The sequence below is a fragment of the Haemaphysalis longicornis genome, unplaced genomic scaffold, assembly GCF_048455015.1.
Source record: "Haemaphysalis longicornis isolate Haplotype H1 unplaced genomic scaffold, Haemaphysalis longicornis Haplotype H1 scaffold_12, whole genome shotgun sequence".
Taxonomy (NCBI): Eukaryota; Metazoa; Arthropoda; class Arachnida; order Ixodida; family Ixodidae; genus Haemaphysalis; species Haemaphysalis longicornis.
In genome coordinates this window covers 52,873,027-52,882,713 of record NW_027526225.1, presented here as the reverse complement: position 1 = coordinate 52,882,713, position 9,687 = coordinate 52,873,027, and positions in this window count along the sequence as shown.

Genomic DNA, 9,687 nt, shown 5'->3' with positions numbered 1-9,687 from the left:
CGACAGCCTTATTCATCAAGAGCAACTGATCTTCCAGGCCGGAGCTGGCCATGGCTGTCTCCCAAATCTCTATGGAAACGTGAGGGTTGGGTGGATCTACGGTACACTTGTCGCAGCCGCCTATTATGTGTATGAGGTTCCCAGGCTCTCCACAGAAGCGACGAAATGGAGAGAGTTGTGTCCTGTCAAAGAGGTGGAATCTGATGGTGTGTGGGAAGGTGTATGCCCGCAGGGCGCGGAGTAATCTTTCCTGGTTAATCGGTAGCAATTTGTGCTGGGAGGAATACGTTCTACGGAAGAGGCTATAGTTCTGAGTAACTTCCTGGTCTGTGACTGCAGGATGCATGCACTCGGGCCCGGCTTCATCAGCGCTGGCTAAGCTGGTCAAATCTCGAGCCACGAGGTTGGTGATCGTGTTTGCCGGGGATGCCAGTATGAGCTGGTGCCCGTAAAATCCTGGCTTGTCTTGTTGGTGGTCTCTGATTGATCGTTGGAATTGTTGTACCATGCAACCGACCGTTGGCAATGTTGTGTCACGCCTGCTAAGAGTCTGTTATGAGAGTTTCGGCGCCGCTTCCTCAGCTTGAAGGGGGCTGTGTTCGGGGGTTGAGATGCTACACCTGTGGGAGGCTGCAGAACGGTAGAAAAGAAAGGGAAGGTATTGAAGAATTCTGTCGGGCGTCTCTTGCATCAAACCAGTTGATCGTTCCTCCTTTTTTTTTCTTTCAGTTTAGTTTCTTTCCAACCGTCTCCCCTCATGTATACACGTTTTGAAAACCCTTTGATGAGTATAAAATATGCATTAGGCAATTAGTTATTAACTTTAGTGCGAGATGTCAATTTTAATATAGAAACAACATAATAGTACAATACCGGCATAAAGAAAGACCTTTTATAGCATTCAGGTGGTCGTCAAATAACTTTGCGCCTACTTTGTGCTCGACAAAATTTCCTGATTGGTCCAGCAGGAGAACGCTGCAAAATTTCCAAATGCCAAGGACCCCGAACATATCATGTGTGGTTCGACCGTCTAATCCGCCTTAACTGACCCGCTAATTCATGTAATCCAAATTAATGAACACACCAGTCCAACTAATTCACATTAGCTCATTCACTCACTTAGCTAATCCACCCCAGTCTACCTGCTAACCCGCATTAATCGACTTTAATCTATCCGCCTCTTAAGTTTAAGGTTGAGCAGATTCAAGATAACATGAAAATGTTATCAAATATACTTTAAAAGTCGAAATTAGGATCCCCCATTTTTTTATATCTCATGTTCTCTTAGAGCAGTAACCAAAGGACACAACGGCACTGTATACAAGAAAAAGTGACGTTAGCTTTGAGAACTACGAGTGTTTGTGTCTCAGTGGTGTTTGTATGTAACTGCCCATTCAAACTAAAATACCGTATTTACCCGATTCTAACGCGCCCCCGATTCTAACGCGCACCCGATTTTCCTGGCAAAAAGACCGAAAAAACTTGCACCTCCGATTGTAACGTGCACGGGACTTTGTGACCCAGACAAACGAATGCGAGAGAAACGGGCGATTTATTTCCCAAAGTAATCTCACTCATTTCACTCCTCGGCGCTCTCCGCTGATCACAACATCTCGGCCTCGGCGCCTTCAAGCGCGTTCGCGATGCCATGTACACTTCTTTTTTTTTTTTTTATTGCGACAGTATGCCCTTTGGCATAAGTTCCTACAGGTACAAGTTTGCACCCGTTTCCCGGATGAAGTACAGAAGACAGCGGTGGTGGGGCCCCCACAGCCATCGCTGAAGATCGGGGGGTCTCCCCGGATGCAGGCCTGTGCCGCGAAGGTGTCGGGATCTCGCTGCACTCAGTAAAGGGCACGTCCATAGCAGGTGGTTGGTATGGGCGTCTTCGGCAGGAGCCGTACAGAAGGGGCAGGTCGTGGAAAACGGGGCATGGTATCGCGGTGGCCACGCCCGGGTTACCGCAGGAGAGAGGGCCACCCCAACTCGTAGTCTACGCAGCAGCACCTCCTCCCAGCGAGCGAGCCCACTGGGAAGGTCTGTTCCACACGGTGGGATGAGAGCACGTGTGGCGCGACGCAGATCTTCCAGTTGGACAAATTGGTCATGTGGGTCAGTTGTCAGCAAGGGCAGGGGCCGTGGAACCGACGTAACGTGACAGAAACTATCCGCCGCAATATGAGCGGTGATAGTATTACGCCGCATCCACGACAGTCGGAGAGGGCAGGGCCACGTGTCCAGCAGGTCATGAATGTCTCTTGATACAGACGAGTTGGAGGCTACACGTCGCAAATCCCGTATGGCCGCCGTTGAGTCCGTGTAAATTTGTGCCACACTTCTGAACGAACGTTCAACATTGGTCTATGAGATCGTGGCCCACGCCTCGCACGCCCATTCCGAGAGCTTCTCCAGAGGTGCACGCTTCAGCCGACCGCTCGTTTTGAACTCGTGGGAGCCGCTGCTGCCATTGCTGTTATCAAGCGCGCAAGTGAAACGATTTGACGATTTGTGTTAACTCCGATAGAAAAGCCTAGGCGCCTGGGCTTGCTGCGTCCGAAAAATCGTTGCTAAAAGCTTTGGCGCCATCTTGAGATGGCGATGGCGATGGATGGGACGAAATTTCCGCTGTTTCGGCAGTTTCGGTTTTGTGTCCGATTCTAACGCGCATGCGATTTTTCGGCCTATTTTTCGGAAAAAAAGTGCGCGTTAGTATCGGGTAAATACGGTAAGTGGAAGATATGGATTTATTGTTGATGGTGTCCCTGAAGGCCTTCACAAGCGGACAGGGGTGCATGCGAATTAACAGCACATTGAAAACTTTACACGATTTTAAACACCATGCAGATAGAAACCATGAAGAATATTCCATGATATGTTGCCTCGGAATATGCGTTCTGACTTAAGTTATGCTAAATGTAAGAGATAATTGGGAGAGATGGGCAGTACCTAACGCAAACTGATAGTATATACGGACAACTTTACATTTATTTGAGGGCAATAGTTAGAAGAGAACATGATGGACCTTGGGAACTGCAAAATATGCAAAATATTTCATGGTGATGTCTGGCGAGTGGCAAAATATCTTCAGACGCAAGGTAGGGTACCGAAATGGAAAACTAGAAATCGTATTTTTGAGCACCCGGAACCGGTTCGGAACGGTTCCTTCGATTCGTTCCGCTTCGGGTTCAGTTCCAAAATGGCGTAAAAAATACGGTTCCGGTTCAGTTCCAGTTCCGGGCGAAAATTCGGGTTCGGTTCCGGTTTTCGGTTTGGTTCCGGTTCCGGTTCGACACCCTGCTTATCAGAAGCTCTCTCTCTCCCCCCCCCCCCCCCTTCAATCAATAAAAAAAGGGCAACACGTCCAGGTGCATGCAAATATCTTGCTTCAAGGCGGTGAATGAAGTACAATGAATGAAGTAGACTTACGATGGAGGAAGCAGACAAAAAATCATTTAATTGAGTGGCAACTTAATAGAACACCGATAGAAGTGCTCTTCCCTGATTTTATACAGCCCAACTGGTGACGGAGAGCGTACAGCCGCTACATCAAGCTACAACGCATCAGAGACAAAGAGGGAATTGCTGGCTTTCTCCGCGGTGACGCGGTGGGACTTCGCGTCGGGACTTCGCGGTGGGACTTCGCGGGAACATGTGAGTTCGCGTCGGCGGCGCGAACGGACGCGAACTCACATGGTCCCGCTGAGAAACGCATTGGTCAGGACAGCTGTTACGTTCGCGAACAGAAAGCGTCCGTCGTCGCATTTTTAAAGCGAAGTTTTAGTAATCTTGTCCAGCGGTTTCGACATCGCATGGAAGTTGACCTTCATTTGACCGCAGCTGCGACACACCCCTTGCAGCGCATCACGTGACTCGCTGGGCCCGCTTTTAGTGCTGCGCACAAGACACCATTTTCAGTCAGTTATCTATGCTCAACTGAGCAGCGGCGGCTGCGGTCGGAGCGGCCGCTCCGCTGATAGGCAAACGAACACGGCTTAAAGACTGCTCCTGCTGCCTAGCTACCCCGCAGCTGCTGGCACACGCATGCGCCGCTCGGTCGTCTCGGGCTACGTGAGATCATTTTGCGTGCGGTGAAGAGGAATGCCACGTTCGCCATGTATGGAAGCGAGGCCGGGCCTTCTTCTGTGAGCGTCGCACGGGACCGAACGGCTTTGAGCCGTGCTCGGCAAGCGGCGTCTGACCACCCGGCGTGTGCTTAATGATGCCTGTCTACCCAAGCCTAATCACCGTCATGTCTAGGCGATAACATAGGCACAGCCATCATATCCGGCTTAACAAGACTGTGTACCTAAGACCTGTAAACGAAAGCTTCCCTAAGTGAAACCAACACTTCACCGGGCTAAACTATCGTCACTAAATAAAGGCTAGCTTATTTAGTGACGCTAGGCTAAACCAATCTTTCGCTTTGCATATCTTTAGCTGAGCTGCATATCCTTTGCATCGCTTAGTTGAGCTAAGCCGAAGCCATTTTTTTTTTTTACCTTTTAGTGAGCAAGCACTTTGGAGACAACTACTGGGGATTGGCGGAGGCGATGGTGACGGCGTCGGCTTCGTTGCAGAGACAGTGAAGGCAGGAAGACAACAGCGGAGGAAAGTGTGGCGAAAGTGTGCGGGGGAGGGCAGTATGCTGAGCCCGCACGAGATGCTCCTCGGAACATCTGGCAAAATTGTGAAGGAAAGGGCGGCACGCGCTGCTATGGCACCATCTCTCTCACCGCCTCCGCCTCCCACTTTCGGCAAAAGCTCATCCATGTGTGGTTCATCGGAACCACCTGACATTTGCGCGGGAGGTTCAAATACGATTTGAAACAACATAGTCGCCGGCTGCGGTGAGGTGACGCGCTGCGAGATAACAGCATAGAAGAGCAGCCTCCGTGCGTTCGCTGATCACTTGATAATTTCCTAAAACGCAGAAGATATGCGCCGTGTGCGAGAAGACTGCAGTTAGGGCTGCGGAAAAATAAATGCCGCATTAGGGAGTATAGTAATCGTCAAGGCTTTTTTTATCCTCCTAGTTTTGCGCCTCTCTCTTCCAGAACAGAGCGGCCACAAAACTCGCCCTCGCTATTTCTTTCTTTGCTTTGCCGCTGGCTCCGCGGGTTAAAGGGTGGGAGTACGATGACATCCCCCCGCCGGAGGGGGTAATGTCATGGTAGTCTTGACAATGTCATCCAAATATCGCTAGTAAGGCTTTTGACTACAAAAGTTTGACTATAAAAACTATGACAATGTACAAGTTTGGCATTGATTGTACGGTTTAACGCACCGAAGCAACGCAGGCGATGAGCCACGCCGTAGTGGAGGGCTCCGGATTAATTTTGACCAGCTGGGGATCTTTAACGTGCATCGAAATCTCCTACGCACGGGCGTTTTTGCTTTTCGCCTCCATCAGAAAGGCGGCCGCCGCGCCCGGGAATTGAAACCGCGTTCTCGTGCTCAGCAGCACAACGCCTTAGCCACTGGGTTGTACAAATTTGTACAAGCACGAGTAGAAAGCACAAGCTTTACAAGAAGCACAAGCTTTATGAAGAATATTGTTGCGAGCGAGGATGCGGTAGAGAAAAATGTATTTAAAGTATTCACACTATTTACAGGAGGAAAGACTGGGCTGCCGCTAACATTCAGAATGCCCCACAGAAAAGACCTCGTCGTATTCCTCGTCGTATCCGTCTTGTTCCTCGTTGTATTTTTGATTTTGCAGCAATCCCTGATAACTACATCGTTCGTCGTCTACTAGTTTGCCCCGTGGCAATATGACCATGAACCAACATCCCTAGAAAAGTTTGCGACTAAACAGGTTTCTCTGATTATGAACTTTTTGTCGCTGAAATATTCCCGGAAAACCTTGCGACTATGCAAGTATATCTGACTAAAGTTTCTCTGATCCAAACCTCCCTATAGGTAAGCTGGTGCGAATACAAGTACACGGAGCGCGCTAAATACTCACGCTGCCAGCTTCTAGTGATTTCACGGTGCCTGTTTCTTGTGGTTAAGCACTCACGCAAACTTGCTGAAGCAGCACACTTTGGCCAGAAAAAGGGGAGCTCGAAAAGAGGCGTCAGCGGAATATTTCGCGACGTTATAACCTCCTCATAAATCACCTTCAAGAACAAGTTGAATAAATTTGCAGGAAACATGCTAGCCGTCAGCAAGTTTTAATTACATATTAGTGGACGTCTCTAAGGGTTTACGCGTGGATGGTCGGCGAAAGCTTCTCTTGCTTGCGCTGATTTATGCGCCTAAAGGGCCTTCGCCCAGACACCCGGGAAGCATATTGGTTGCCGCTCCACCGCGCGGTTCTTTTGTGCATCACGGAGTGTGAAAACCGAATGCATGAAGCCATTTTTGGCACCTCTCTCGGTCATAGGAACCGCATCTATGATTTAACGACGTTTCATGCTAATTACCCAGGGAAGCTGATTCTTATTGCGGAAAGTTTTGCTAGAGGCCTAGTTAGTAAACGCTGGGCAGGTAGTTCCACGGCGGCTATTATGCGCAATTGCACATAGGAAAGTTATCGGGCTCAAACGGCCCTCTCTGTATGAAGCAGTCACTGCTTTTATTCTCGAAGAATCAACAACTGTTATAACCGAGAATGATCTGCTGAAAAGGAAATTTGAGTTGTATAAACCCCGATCCTAAGTGTTCCTGCGGGGTTATTATTATACAGATTTATAACTCCACTTCAAATGCATGTTGTTTTTGAATTCACTTGCTGTTATTTCCTTGCTCCTATAGACCATTATATGTTAATCTTTAATACGATCAGGCCATGCTTTGGGCTGTGTTGGGCATGCGCAGTTACATCATCCTGTCCACTGCGCCAATCATAAATCCGCTAGCACAGCCCACTGTTGAAATGGTTGCCCCCAGGACGAAGGAATTAAAATGGCATATATGCTCCTTTGGTATTTGCACGCTCATTTATTTATTGTTTTTCTGCGCAAGAACAAAACGAGGAGCGAGAGCCAAGCTCTTTTTGCAGCTACCGTACAATGTTAAAGCACACACTTAACATATCTTTCACATACAAAGATCACACTTTGCGGCCTCATGTTTTTTTGTGAAGTATTGTTTCATGAGCTGCTATAAAGACTAACATTTTAATTGCGTGTCGGAAAGAGCAGATTGCAGAATTCACTTGGAAGCTTTACTTGAACAAATTGAGATCCGATAAATACTACCCGAAATGCTTTGTTGAAGAGCAGTTAAATCACCGTCAGTCGGGTTCGGGCATGTGAACACGCCATAGTACAGTGTTCGGGATGCTTCATCTTACTGTCTCTTTCCTTGCAAACACGCACACACACGCAAACATACAAATACACAAACCCACACAACACACACTGGAATTGCTCAAAGCAGTGAAATGAATGAAGCTTTTCTAAATGACGTACACACCACACCATACACTACACTGCACCCCATATGATGCACTACTACCACATACCGAAAGCCAATTAGGTCCTGACCGCAAACCAATGGTGCTGCCTGGTGGGCATGCCCTAAGTTACTTTTCGAACGCGAAAGTTTGGCCCCCGATGCATTTGTAAATGTCTCCTCTGTCAGCAGCATAATTCTGCACTTCATTTATTCCGTAGTGAGATGCAAACAATGCAAGCTGTATTTGACTGATATTTAAGTGGCTCTTTGCATTGTTTTTATTCATGACGCCACCTACTTAGGGTCATTTTACCCGTTCAATAATGCAACTAGAGGGCTAGTATTACACCCGCCTGATTCACGTGCCATAATAACGTCACTCGAGTCTATGTTACCACTTCTAAGAATACTATGCGCATAAAACAAGTACCATAATAGGACGGAGACATCGCCAAAGGTACCTAGGTTTTGTTTATTTTACACAAACAGTAAACGTACACACCGCGGCAAAATAAGCCGGAGCACGCGAGCGCGTGGCAAAATGCATCACCGCGCCATCTGATGTTGCACCTCTGGTGTCCAGACACCGACGTGCGTGTGCGCGTCCAACCCCGATATGCTGCCCTGTCTTTTCCTTCGCTTCAAGCGGCAAAGCAGACTGCATTGCGCGCTTGGCACTCGCTAGCGGTCACGTTTTACGCCCAACACATCTCGCTGGCACCCTCTTCTGCGGCGGGCGGCTATGGTGAAACGTGCTTTGCTCTATCTGCCTGGCTCTGACAACGGACGCATTGCAACGATATTTTGATGTCTTTGTTTTAAGGGCGATAGCGTTTGTTTGGCTGTCGAAAAGCGAAATGTTAGTATCTGTCAGCATGTGTCAAATAATTCAACGCTTATTGCAACCTATCATTTATTATTGTTCTTTTTGGTAAAACCCACGACTGCGCCAATCTATGCTCTGGTTTTGTCTTTATCAATACCTCTTTTAGTACGTGTAGAAGGCGACCTCTTTTCACACTTCAACGAAATCAACCCTTTGTCGCCTCAATTCCTTCCCGTTTTGGCGTGCTTATTTTCAGTTACCAACCAACCGCATGTTTTAGGCGAAACACGCAGACGGGTTGGAATTTTTGTGGCATAAGTTCGTCACCGAGACAGGCAAGATATATGCTATCTGTAGGTTGAGGCAGAGCTAGCAACGCACACTGGACCCTCGCCTTTCGCTGCCGTAGCCTGTGCGGACAAGGCATGTTAGCAAAGCAAATTCTTAAAGCAAAGGTCTTAAAGAACTCCCTTTTAAATTGAGTCCAGTCGGTCAAAGAGCTCTCATGGTTCTCGAACCAAGTTCGAGCAGCATCTTCTAAGTAAAAGAAGACATGCCGGAAAGTTTCTTCGTCGTCCCACCTGTTGAAGATGCGGACGCGCTCCAGCTTCTTCAACCATTCTTCGGGGTCTTCAGCGGAGGCTCCCCGGAACGATGGCGGTTCCCGGGACTGCTGCAGGACGATTGGCGACGTTGTTTCTTCCACCATGGTGTTGGTTGCAGCGTTCCTTCTCTTGAGCCCTTCTGGCAGAAGTCCGAACTCGGGTAGCAATCCTTGCAGTCGGCGGCTTTCTCTGTTGGCGGCTTCCAGATGTCGTAGAGAGCATAAAGGCTCGGTACCCCGCACCTCCACCAGATGTCACGAAGCCAAGGACGACGCAGTTGTCCTGAAGGAGAAATAAGTTTATTGGAGCAAACTTGTGCTCCCCTAACAACTCAAAAGAATACAAAGGCGGCGAAGCAGCGGTCAACAAAGTGACTTGCACAGGCGAGTGTCGTCGAATCGAATGCCGCGGCGTCTGCTCTGCAGGCTTTTATTTTTCGGCGCGAGTGTTTCTGGAACCGCTGATTCACATCCAGAACGTTGTAGATCACAGAAGATTATTCTGGGCTAGCGACGTTAGGGTGAAACAGTTTGCTTATCTGAATGTGATAGCCCGTGCGGCATAAAAATAAAGAATTGAAGACGCGCTTTGCTAGGAACGCAAATAACACAATCGGGCGTGGCCCGGCAGTAAAGACAAACAATAAATAAACAAACCCATACATGGTTCGGGGCAATATATTGCTGGTATGACTACGGACAATGGAAGCATGCATCTGTGGATGCTCCATGTGTTTTCTTATGCGTGCATAGTTATACTGACACTGGTGTCAGTGTAACTACGGCGCTACAAAAATTAGCACTCGTTCTGTTTTTTGGGATACACGGCATTTTTTCGCAGCGTCTTACGCCAAGT